The sequence below is a fragment of the Peromyscus eremicus genome, chromosome 9 (assembly GCF_949786415.1).
Source record: "Peromyscus eremicus chromosome 9, PerEre_H2_v1, whole genome shotgun sequence".
Taxonomy (NCBI): domain Eukaryota; kingdom Metazoa; phylum Chordata; class Mammalia; order Rodentia; family Cricetidae; genus Peromyscus; species Peromyscus eremicus.
Window position 1 is genome coordinate 62,637,509 of NC_081425.1, and position 12,264 is coordinate 62,649,772.

Here is a 12,264-nt window from a genome sequence, read left to right on the forward strand (position 1 = left end):
CCTAAATGTGTTGTTGTTGTTGTTGTTGATGATGATGATGATGATAAAGTTGTTGTAGGGTCTTGCTCTGTAGCCCAGTCTCACCTCAAAAATCACCATGTATTCCAGACTGGTCTTGAGCTCATGGCTGGTCTTCCTGCCTCATTCAGTCTCCTGCATGCTGGGTTCAGAGGCATGCACCGCCACGCCCATCCTCTCCTAATATCTTTGCTGTGAAGGTTCACAGTAGCTTGTTGGACCACAGTGCAGTTATGTCACTGATTTGGGTAGCAACTGGAAGAGAATACAGCTCTCAGGCAGTTCTGCTGTTTGAAGTCACTGACTCCTGAGGTCACTAATGGTGAGCCTCAAATTAGATTGCGGTTTGGGACTGGGAAGATAACTGAGTCAGTAAAGTGCTTGCCTTTCAAGCATGAGGACCTGAGTTCAACCCTCTGCAGAACAAAAACAAACAGCCTAGGCACAGTAGAAAACACCTGTCCTGTAACCACAGCATTTTAGAGGCATCTCAGGCTTGCTGACTGGCCAACCTAGCCTACTTGTGAGTTCTAGACCAATGCATTCTGTCTCAAAAAATCGGGTGGATAGCCCCTGAGGAACAACGGCTCAAGTTTCTCCATGTGAGCACTCAACACATACCCCTACACATACACACAGACTTCGATCATGATGTGAATGGGGAAGAACCATTTGCATGTGGAACATTGAGACTATTTAGAATTCTTCCTCTGTATACCACCTCCTACATAACTCTCCATCCATGTAACTAACAACAGTGTCCTATGGCTTTGACTGTGGAAGAGAAGGCCTTTTAACATTTGCAAACCTCAGAAATACTCAGTCTTAAAAATAAACATAGCCAGAGGCTGAGGAGATGGCTCAGAGATTAACAGCATTTGTTTCTTTTAAAGAGGTTTCAGGTTCAGTTCCCAGCACCCACATGGTGGTTCTAGGAGACCCGATGCCCTCTTCTGACCTCCTCACATACACACATGCAGGCAAAACACATGAATAAATCTAATCAAGATTTTAAAAGATAAACAGATCCATCCTTAATTATGCCTTGTGAGTTCTCTCTTTTTATTTGCTGAGAAACTTCTAGAAAATGAGTCCACAGATGAAAGTACCTTGTGGGGGGTGCTGACCCTTGGATGGGAGGGTGCCTCATGTCTCTGTAGGAGAGCTTGGTTTTGCCTTTTCTTCTACCCCTTCACAGCTTCATAGGGTGTCGTGGATCCTCCCATTAGCCTTTCAGAGATAAACACAGGACAAACCAGAGCCCTCATCATGGAGCAGCAGCCTGCACAGGTATAGGACATGAAAAGGGAGTGTGAGCAGCATGAGAGGTAAGGAATGCTGCTCTCAAGACCACCAGTTAAGTCTTTATGTTATCAATATAAAACTCTGAGACTGCCCACTGTCAGGGTTCTTGGTGGTTGTAGCCATGCATGCCTTAAGTTCTTGGATGATGATGATTATTATTATTATTTTACTAATATTGCATCTATGCCAACTAGGTTCTCAATCAAGCAGCAAATGTTTACTTAGTCTCTGACCGCATCCCAAATGGATCACAAAGATCTCTCCAACCTTCCTTCCCTCAACTCATTCCATTGTCCCAGCCTCCAATACCAGCAGGCATTTCCTGGGAACACACCAGGGAGCAGGCCAGGGAAATTTTCCTACCAAGCAACACAATGGCTATCACACTCCCCTAAAATCCAGAGAGGAAAAAGAAACTGAGAAACAAAACAGCCACCCAACAAAAACAAAACCAGATATCAACACCTAGAACTATGTCATCCCAACCCCAGATGTCTGGTTGTTCTGTAAAAACATCAACAACCAGGACAGTATGTCTCCACTAGAGCCTAGAAACTACCACAGCAAGTGCTAAATATTCCAACATAGTTGAATCACATGAAAAAGACTGTAAAACAGCCTGTATGGAAATGATAAAGTTCCTTAAAGAGGAACTGAATAAACCCCTTAAAGAAATCCAGGAAAATACAGTGTGAGAAAATGAATAAAACTGTTCAAGACCTGAAAACAGAAATAGAATCAATAAAGAAAACCCAAACTGAGGGAAATCTGGGAATGAAAATTTTAGGAATTTGAACAGGAACTACAGATGCAAATATCACCAACAGAATACAAGAGATGGAAGAGACACTCTCGGGTATTGAACACATGATAGAAGAAATGGATACACTCACTGGTCAAAGAAAATATTAAATCTGAAAAACTCCCAACATATAACAGCCAGGAAATCTGAGACACTATGAAAAAAAACAAACAAACAAACAAAAAAACCAGATCCAAGAATAATAGGAATAGAGGAAGGAAAAAAAAACCAGTTCAAAGGCCCAGAAAATATTTTCAACAAAATCAGAAAAGAAAAATTTCCTAACCTAAAGGAAATGCCCATAAAGGTACAAGAAGCCTATAGAAAACCAAATAGATTGGACCAGAAAGAACACTAAACACACAGAAAAAAGAAAATATTAAAGGATGCAAAGGGAAAAGATCAAGTACCATATAAAGACAGATCTGTTAGAATTAACCTGACTTCTCAGTGGAGACTCTAAAATCCAGAAGAGCCTGGACAGATATACTGCAGTCTCTAAGAGACTATAGATGCCAGCCCAAACTTATACCCAGCAAAACTTTCAATCACCATAGATGATATTCCACAATAAAGTCAAATTTAAGCAATACTTATCTACAAATCTAGCCCTACAGAAGGTGCTGGAAGGAAAACTACCACCTAAGGAGGTTAAGTACAACCATGAAAACACAAGGGTAAATAATCTAAGACCTGAAAAATCAAAAGAAAGGAAACACACAGGATCTCTCTCCCCCACCACACACCACTACCACCGTCAACAACAACGACACCAGCAACAACAACGAAATAAGAGGACTCAACAATCATTGGTCATTGATATCTCTCAATATCAATGGTCTCAATTCCCCAATAAAAAGACACAGATTAAGAGAATGGATAGGAAAACAGGATCCATCCTTCTGCTGCATCCAAGAAACACACTTCAAAATCAAGGCTAGACATTACCTCAGGGTAAAGGATTGGAAAAGATATTCCAAGTAAATGGACCTAAGAAGCAAGCTAGTGCAGCCATTTAATAGCTAACAAAATAGACTTCAAACCAAAACTAATCAGAAGAGATAGGGAAGGACATGAAATACTCATTAAAGGAAAAATCCACCAGAAAGACATTTCAATTCTTAACATCTATGCCTCCAAACACCAGGACACCCAAGTTTGTAAAAGAAACACTGCTACAGCTTAAATCAAATATTGACCTAGCCGGGCGGTGGTGGCGAACGCCTTTAATCCCAGCACTCGGGAGGCAGAGCAAGGCGGATCTCTGTGAATTCGAGGCCAGCTACCAAGTGAGTTCCAGGAAAGGCGCAAAGCTACACAGAGAAACCCTGTCTCGGAAAAACAAAAACAACAAAAAAAAAGAAAATATTGACCCTCACACACTGACAGTGGGAGACTTCAATACCCGACTCTCACCAATAGACTGGTCATCCAGACAAAAACTAAACAGAAATACTGGAGCTAAAACACTTTATAAACCAAACAGACATAACAGATATTTACAGAACATTTCACCCAAACACAAAAAAATATACCTTCTGCTCTGCACCTCATGGAACTTTCTCAAAACTGACCATATACTCACACAAATCAAGTCTCAACAGATACAAGAAAATTGAAACAACACCCTACATCCTATCAGATCACCAGGGATTAAAGCTGGATATCAGCAACAAGAAACAACAGAAAGCTTACAAACTTGGTGGAAACGGAACAGCTCTCTACTAAATGAAAAAATGGGTCAAGATAGAAATTAAGAAATTACAGACTTTCTATGATTGAAATGAAAATAAAAAGACAACACACCCAAACTTATTATACACAATGAAAAAGGTTCTAAGAGGCAAGTTCATAGCACTAAGTGCCTACATTTCAAAAATGGGAGAAATTTCATACTAGCAACTTAACATCACACCTAAAGGCTCTAGAACAAAAAGAAGAAATCATACCCAAAAAAAGAGTAGATGACAAGAAATAAATTCAAACTCAGGGGTGAAATCAATAAGAATAGAAACAAGAGAACAATACAAAGAATCAAGAAAACAAAGAGTTGTATTTTTTTGAGAAAATAAGATTGACAAATGCTTATCCAAATTAATTAAAGGCAAAGATAGAATAATCAAATTATCAAAAACAGAAATGAAAAGGGAGACATAACACACACTGAGGAAATTCAGAGAATCATAAGGACATACTTTAAAAAATCTGTACTCCATCAAATTGGAAAATCTATAAGAAATGGATAATTTTCTCAATAAGTACCAGTTACCAAAGTTAAATCAAGATCAGATAAGCAATTTAAACAGACCTTTAACCCCTAGTGTGTGGTGATATATTGTGTCCCCCAATATATTGTGCACCCTAATAAAGCTTATCTGAGGATCAGAGAAAAAGGCCAGCCACTATATTAAACATAGAAGTCAGGTGATGGTAGCACATACCTTTAATGCTAGCATTCGAGAGGCAGAGATCCATCTGGATCTCTGTGAGTTCAAGGCCACACTAAGGAACAGAGCCAGGCATGGTGACACACGCCTTTAATCCCAGCACTAACCATAGAGGTCTGGAGGTCTATACAGACAGACAGGAAGTGATGTAGCTGGGCAGAGAGAGGAAGTGAGATGCAGAACAGAAAGGCATATAGGTGTGGGCATACAGGAAGTAGGTCTCTGACTAAGGATTTCCAAGTGGTAAGAACATGACTGACTTCCTTCTGCTTTTCTGATCTCTCAGTTTTTACTCCAATATCTGGCTCTGGGTTTTTATTAATAAGACCCTTTAGCAATGTGTCTTACACTAGTGAAACAGAATCAGCCATTAAGTCTCCCAACCAAAAACAGCCCAGGGCCAGATGGTGTTCGCACAGAATTTTACAAGACTTTCAAGGAAGAGTTAACCCCAATACTCCTCAAATTATTCCACTAAATGGAAACAGAAGGAACATTGTCCAAATCATTTTATGAGGTCACAGTTACCCTGATGCCCAAACCACACAAAGATCCAACAAAGAAAGAATTATGGATCAATTTCCCTTAGGAACATAGATACAAAAATACTTATTAAAATACACAAAAACCGAATCAAAGAACATATCAAAAAGATCATCCTCTGGGCAGTGCTGGCGCACACCTTTAATCCCAGCACCCGGGAGGCAGAGGCAGGCATATCTCAGTGAGTTTGAAGCCAGCCTGGTCTACAATATGAGTTCCAGGACAGCCAAGACTGTTACACAGAGAAAACAAAACAAAACAAAAAAAATCACACAGAGATTTAGGGATATATATATATATATTTCACTAATATATATATATATATATATATATATATATATATATATATATCGACTAATGTAATCCACCATATAAACAGACTGAAAGATGAAAACCACATGATGATTTAATTACTTGCACAAAAAAGACCTATGACAAAATCCAACACCATTTCATGATAAAAGTCCTGGAGAGATTAGGAATATTAGGAAAAGATTAGGAAAGAGACATATTTCAACGTAAAACTGGATACACTGAACCTGACAGAGGAGAAAGTGGGGAATAGCCTTGAACTTGTTGGCACAGAAGAAGAGTTTCTGAACAAACACCATTCACTCAGGCACCTCAAAGCCCACCTCCACAGTGATGCACTTCCTCCAACAAGCCATATCCACTCCAACAAAGCCACACCTCCTAAGAGTGACTCTCCAATTGAGCTTATGGGAGCCAGTTACATTCTAACAGCGAGTCCCAGGGATCCGATCCTTCTGTCTCTCCTCCCCAGTGCTGGGATTACAAGCGTGCACCATTATACCTGGCATTTTTACATGGTTTCTGAGGATCAAACTTGGGTCTCTAGGTTTGCAAGGCAAGTGCTTTACCAACTGAGCCATTCCCCTAGCTCCGTTCTCAGTTTTCTCTCTCAGTTCAGTGAAGTTATCTTTCAGAGACTTGCTGAGAAAGGATGCGTGGTGATTAGATGTCCCCAAGCTCACCACTTCTCATGACGGCATCCGACTCTCACGCTGCAGCTTGGTGGTTCATAGACAGCTGCCACTGTCAGGTCCACAGCTGCAGTCTCACTTGGGAAATCTCAGAAATCCCGGGGAAATGTGAAGTGTGTGTGTGCTACTGAAAGGTGATGTTCCGTGTGGGAGGAGAAGGCCCACCTTAGCCAACTAGCAAGACTCCACTCACCCTCCCTGACAGGCGGAAAGCCACATTTTAGATGAATATCGGCCAGGGGATGTAGCATGAATCTTAAAGGGTCTTATTAATAAAAACAAACCCAGGCCAGGTATTGGGGTGAACGCTGGAAGATCAGAGAAGCAGAACAAGCCTATATATATTGTATATACTTATTGGATATGATTTTTCTTGTATTAGCTATAAGCTTTTTAAAATTTTAGACAAAAAGGGGGAAATGTGGTTGATATATTTTGCACCCCAATAAGCTTATCTGAGGTCAGAGAATAGAACAGCCACTAGATATAGAGGCCAGAAAATGGTGACACACATGTCTTTAATCCTATCACTTGGGAGGCAGAGATCCATCCAGATCTCTGAGTTCAAAGCCACACTAGAAACAGCCAGGCATGGTGACTCATGCCTTTAATCCCAGGAGGTGAGCCTTTAATCCCAGGAAGTGATGGCAGGAAGCAGAAAGGTATATAAGGCATGAGGACCAGGAACTTGAGGCTGGTTAAGCTTTTGGCTGGTGAAGTTTCAGGCTTTTGAGCAGCACAGTTCAGCTGAGACCCATTGTAGATGAGGACTCAGAGGTTTCCAGTTTGAGGAAATAGGATCAGCTGAGGAATTGAGGAAGCTGTGGCTTGTTCTGCTTCTCTGATCTTCCCGCATTCACCCCAATAACTGGCTCCAGGTTTGATTTTATTAATAAGACCTTCTAATAATTCATGCTACATCAGGACATCTATCTTTCTTGACTAAAGTTGCTGCCAGAGTGACAGGCAAACCCCAGTTCCTGCCTCTGCTCCCTGGGCATTGGCCAGAATTAGAAAAGCAGGCAGACATCCACCTGCCCACCCAGTTGTTCTCTAAAGAGCCTTTCAATGCTCTCTGTAGCAAGCAAAATAGCAGTTCGGGAAACATGCACTATTCATTGCAGTGAGCGTAGTTTGCTTTTGCTTTGAAGGGTTGGGGCCTCCCAGGCATACACCAGTGATCTACATCTTGACAGCCCTACCCACTTTACCTCCCTTAGTTCCTGTGGTGTCTCCAAACAGGGTTCCTGGCTCTCGTTGCATACATGGTCAAACAACCAGTTTAACTCTTGTGTATGTCTATGCCTTTCCTATAACCAAATATCATCTTCCTGCATGGATAGACTATATACTGTTTGCTTCTGTGGCTGCTTGTTGAGTCTCATCTAAGGTTTTTCTAATGTTAAATACTTTTTTAGCGGGTAGTAAAGTCCTGATGCAAAAAGGGAAGGCTTGCTAATTCTGGAACATGCATTCATGTGGAGCACTGACATCAGCTGGGTTATCTGCAAGGGACGCCAGATGTCCTGGGTGCGATCATTTTCCATTATTGGAGACCATCCTGGGCATTGCTAGGGTGCGGCCACATCCACCAGATGCCCTTTGCATCGACCAGAAACTTCGAGAACAGCAGGGCCCTCACACAGAGTGGTGTGGTTGGTTGGATAGCCCTTGTTCAAAGGCAGTGGACGAATCCACCCACCCCATCTGTGTGGCCATCTTTTTAGGTCTTCTCTAGGTGTGATTGCTCCCTCAGGCTGGGCTCTAAGACCCTGATGGTGGCTGTGGCTTGTTCCTTTGTCTCTCTGATCTTCAGGCAAATTTTATTAGGGTACACAATATATCACCACAAGGAAGAACTCACCCCCCCCCTCTTAAAACGACATTGGGACAGACCTCTCTATAACAAACTGTTAACTTTGTGGAGTAGCCTCCCCACAGTCCTTGCCCTCTTCTCTGTTGATGGTCCTTCAGCAGGGACACAGACCTCTTTGTTTTGTTCTCCACCACGTGATTAGCCATCAGTATCTGAAGATGGCCATTGTGTTCCACCATCCCATGACAGCCCTCCACCCGTTCTGAAGACTCACTGTGTCAGTATGCAGAGGTCTGCATGTGACTATAAGGGACTTGTCACATCAGGGGTTTAAATTTACAACACCAAGTAGGGGTCTTTTCCAACTTAGACAAGGAGATGGGGCCTCAGCATAACTGACTTAATCACTGTTGGATAATAATTGACAGGACAACACCTAAACCTACTGCTCCAAATTCCTAATCTGCAGAGAGTCCTGACTTTTGTCCAGTCTCTCCCTCTGACGTCATCTACATTCTTATGAGGAACTGTTTCCTGTGTGAGAGACATCCATGGGTCCCAAGTTTTACCTTTCCGGTTTTCACACTTGTCTTAGTCACTGCTCTGTTGCCATGGAGACACCATGACCACCGCACCGCTTAAAAAAGAAAGCACTGAATTGGTGGCTCACTTATGGTTTCAGAGGTTTAGTCCACGATCATCATGGCGGGAGCATGGCAGCAGGTAGGTATGGTGCTAGAGAAGTATTTAATAGCTACATCCTGATCCATGGGCTAAGAGGAGAGAGAGAGAGACAGAGAGACAGACAGACAGACAGACAGACAGAGAGACACAGAGACAGAGAGTGACATAAAGAGTCAGAGACAGAGAGAGATAGAGGGACAGAGACTGGGGCTGGCATGGCTTTTGAAACCTTAGAGCCCACCCCCAGCGACACACTTCCTCCAACAAGGCCACGCTTAAGCCTTTTCAAATAGCGCCACACTCTGATGACTAAGCATTCAAATATATGAGCCAATGGGGGCCGTTCAAATCGCCGTAACTCTGTTCGCCAAATGGCTTTGTAAGTTCCTCCCATGAGGAGGCAGAGCTGATTTCTCCACCCTTGACTTGGGGTTCAATAGTAAGAGGCAGAAATGACCTGATCCAGTTCTGAGCTCAGGTCCCTACAGGCGTTTCCTTATTCCTTTCCTTTTAAAACTCTTTTTTGAGACAGGCTCTCATTATACACAGTGGCAGAGCCAGGCTGGCTGGGACCTCCTACTTCCGCCTCTGGAGTGCAGCGCTGCAGTGAAGCATCATGGGACCTGCTTCTCCATTCATTTGTTTGTGCAGCTGCCGCCAGTGAACGCTCAAGCATAGCCTTGGCTACGGACCTAGAAAGCTTTCCTGGGTGTGAAGTTACCATACCTTGGGAAACTTACTGTGTGATTCTTACTCAACTTTCAACCAGGGTAGACCTCCCTTAGCCCGCCCTGCTCCTGGCCCTTCCGTACCTGAATGCCTGGGCTGGCTTCCTCAGCATCCTTATCTTCACTCATTCACAAACCAATAGCTTGGGAAACGCTTCCCACTCTTAATGGCCAAGCCCTCCCGGGTCCCCACAGCCTTTACCCACTGGACGTCTTCTCACTCGACTCTGGAGGCCCAGCCGCCAGGTTCTTGGTTCCCTCAGCCTTGGTCCAACACTGACTCCGCCCCTGCCTTTGCTCCCCAGGTTCCTCTCACACCCACTCTGTCTCTTGCTTGATGTCCCTCTCTTAGGAACCCTCATCTCCCACACCCAGGGGACCAGTTCTCAGCTCCCACAGAGTAAACAGTCAGGGGCAGCTCCCTCAGAGGGGTCTGACCACTGGCTAGAGAAGTATGGGTGTACTGGAGGGAAGTGACTCCGGTCTAGACATGCAGTTACTGCAAGAGTCCAAGAGCCAGGCGACCCAGCCTGGCAGGCATCGGAGTCACCAGAAGTCCTTGTTAGAGTACCCCTGAAGAAGTAGAATCTTGACAGCTTAGGGTTTTCAACTCTATTTCTTTCTATTTTTGTTTTTTAGAGTGCTGGGGAGGAACTCAGGACCTCCTGCATGCCAAGCAAGTCCTCTGCCTCAGTGTACCTACATTCCCTGCTTAGGATTTTTTTTTGAGGACTCAGGGAGGCAACTGTGCATTGACCTGCAGTCAGCCCACTCTTGCAGCTTGCTCAGCTCCTTGTCAATTTTGCTATATATGCTACTTGAGCAGACCTCTCAGACTCCTGACACGCAGTCATTTGATTGGTGAGTTAGTTTCAGCCAAGCCACACAGATCCTGTCAACTATAGAGTCCCTGAGGACGCCAGTAAAGACCATTGTTTGTTTTAGCCAGCAGAGGGCAGCATGTCCCAGAAGTTGAAGGAGAGGCCCCTTGGAAGAGCTATAATACACACTAACTTGAGCTTGTGTTCCACCAGATTCTGGAATGAAGGAGAAGAAAGGCAAAAAGGCACAGTTCTGCCCAAACCCCGCCGCTGAGAGCCTGCGAACCATCGACAGGCAGGGGCATTGAGAGCCTGGAGGTCATCGGGCACTCGGGAGCCATGGAGATGAAGTCATCAGCGTGTATAGATTCTGAATGCAAAGCCAGGAGATGAAGACAAGCGAGGGCAGAAGGTTAGGCTTATCGCCCTAATGTAGGATTGGTGTGGACCGCATGGTGATCATCACTGCTTGACAAAGCTCCAGCATTTCGCCTTTCGGATCACACTTCTCCAGCAGCCTCTTCCTTTCCTTTGTAATGATTCCCACTGTGTGTTGTGGGAGTTCCCTTAGGCCTTTTCCTGTGGGAAATTTTGTGTGGGCTTTGAAGGGTGAAAACGTATAAAATAGCAGCCTCTTTAAGCAATATATAGAGGCTGGAGGGAGATGGAGTCTTCTCTGCTCCAGTGTGCCGACCTGTCACATTTTCAGACATGTAATTAAAGTATGCTCTGTTCCCAGGACAAAAAAAAAAAAAAAAAGCAATATACATAATTCTTGGGGAAAAAAATCCCCGCCACCATGGAACCATATGGTGTGATGACTCTTGCACACAGGAATCCCATTGTGCCCTCCTGATTACACCAAGAACAGGAATGTTAGAGATTTACTAGACACACCTGATCCCAGGGATGAAACACCTACAGCTCAGATCGAGAGCTTGAAGCCATTAAGGGCAAGAGTTCAGTTAATAAGCACAGAGAAATCAGAATGGTACGGTATAATGGGAAAAGAATAAGACATCAGGACCTTCCCCTTTGGTGGCATATGAGGGGAACAGGCCCATATAGTAAGACTAAGACACAAAGGGATGTGATTATGGACCAGCTCAGTATTTATGCTGTATCGTGCCCCGTGAAGAATGAAAACGGCTTTAAATTGTAGTGGTGTGTCTGATCCCCAGAGGAAGTCTTTTTCCCAAGGTCAGGCATTCGGATAAGGGTCCCCATGCCCTCAGGGGCTTGAGGAAAGTTCCTGCTTGCTAAAAGCAGTCATTTTCCTTATCTCTGGCAGGAGGAACTTGTGGTCCTTCCATTGATGTAAGAGTGCCTTGGTGGAGCTACTGAACCTTTGGGAACAATAAGCATTTAGATACTTGCTGAACTTAACTTTTGTCTCGGGGAAAAATGCTGTAATAAAGTTAATGGCTGCTTTCATCCTTGAATCATTGAACCCACTTTCAATCTTGCCTGTGACTAAACTATTGAGTATAAAAGGTATGGCCTTTTTTTCAATAGAGGGGCAGCCATCCTGATTCACCCTCAGATCATGTCAGTGTCCTCCTCCTCCTCTTTCCAGACTCCACACCTCCTCTTTGGGGCCTGACCCCCACTGGAGCTGGACTCCAGCATAGGTTCAAAGAGTAGGAGGCCTGTGAGAGCTAAGAGAAGGTAGAGCTGTGACAAGAGGCTGCCTGTGGGTTGGGGTGTGGCTGAGTTCGCAGAGTACCTCCCTAGCATGCACGAGGCCCCAGGTTCAAGCCTCAGAACAGCCAGTATTGCAATCTTTGCAGGTGGCAAGGAGAGAGGGTCAGAAGTTCCTGCTTGTACCAAGCTACACAGGGAGTCTGAGGCCAACCACGGCATACACGAGACTGTCATACAAGAAAGGCTCTTTCCGTGTAGCTGGAAGGGGGCTCTGATGAGCACAGGACATGGCCCACTGCAGAACGTGACCCGCTGCATCGGGCATCACCGAAGCTCTGAAGGCCTGGAAAAAGGATCTCAGGGGAGGTGGGAGGGCAGTGAGCGTGGCTTGTGGGGCTCCTCCAGCTGAGAAGAGAGAACACCTCTTGTGCTCACTTCACTAGTGCTGAGGG

At 44.3% G+C, this 12,264-nt stretch overlaps 1 long non-coding RNA gene across 1 annotated transcript; it reads left to right on the forward strand.

Moving 5' to 3' along the window:
• The first annotated feature begins 8,304 nt into the window (after positions 1-8,304).
• Positions 8,305-11,610, forward strand: LOC131919959 (uncharacterized). The gene is made up of 2 exons (XR_009381475.1): positions 8,305-8,658; positions 10,293-11,610. It is a non-coding gene; the product is annotated as an uncharacterized LOC131919959 (long non-coding RNA).
• The last annotated feature ends 654 nt before the right edge of the window (positions 11,611-12,264 follow it).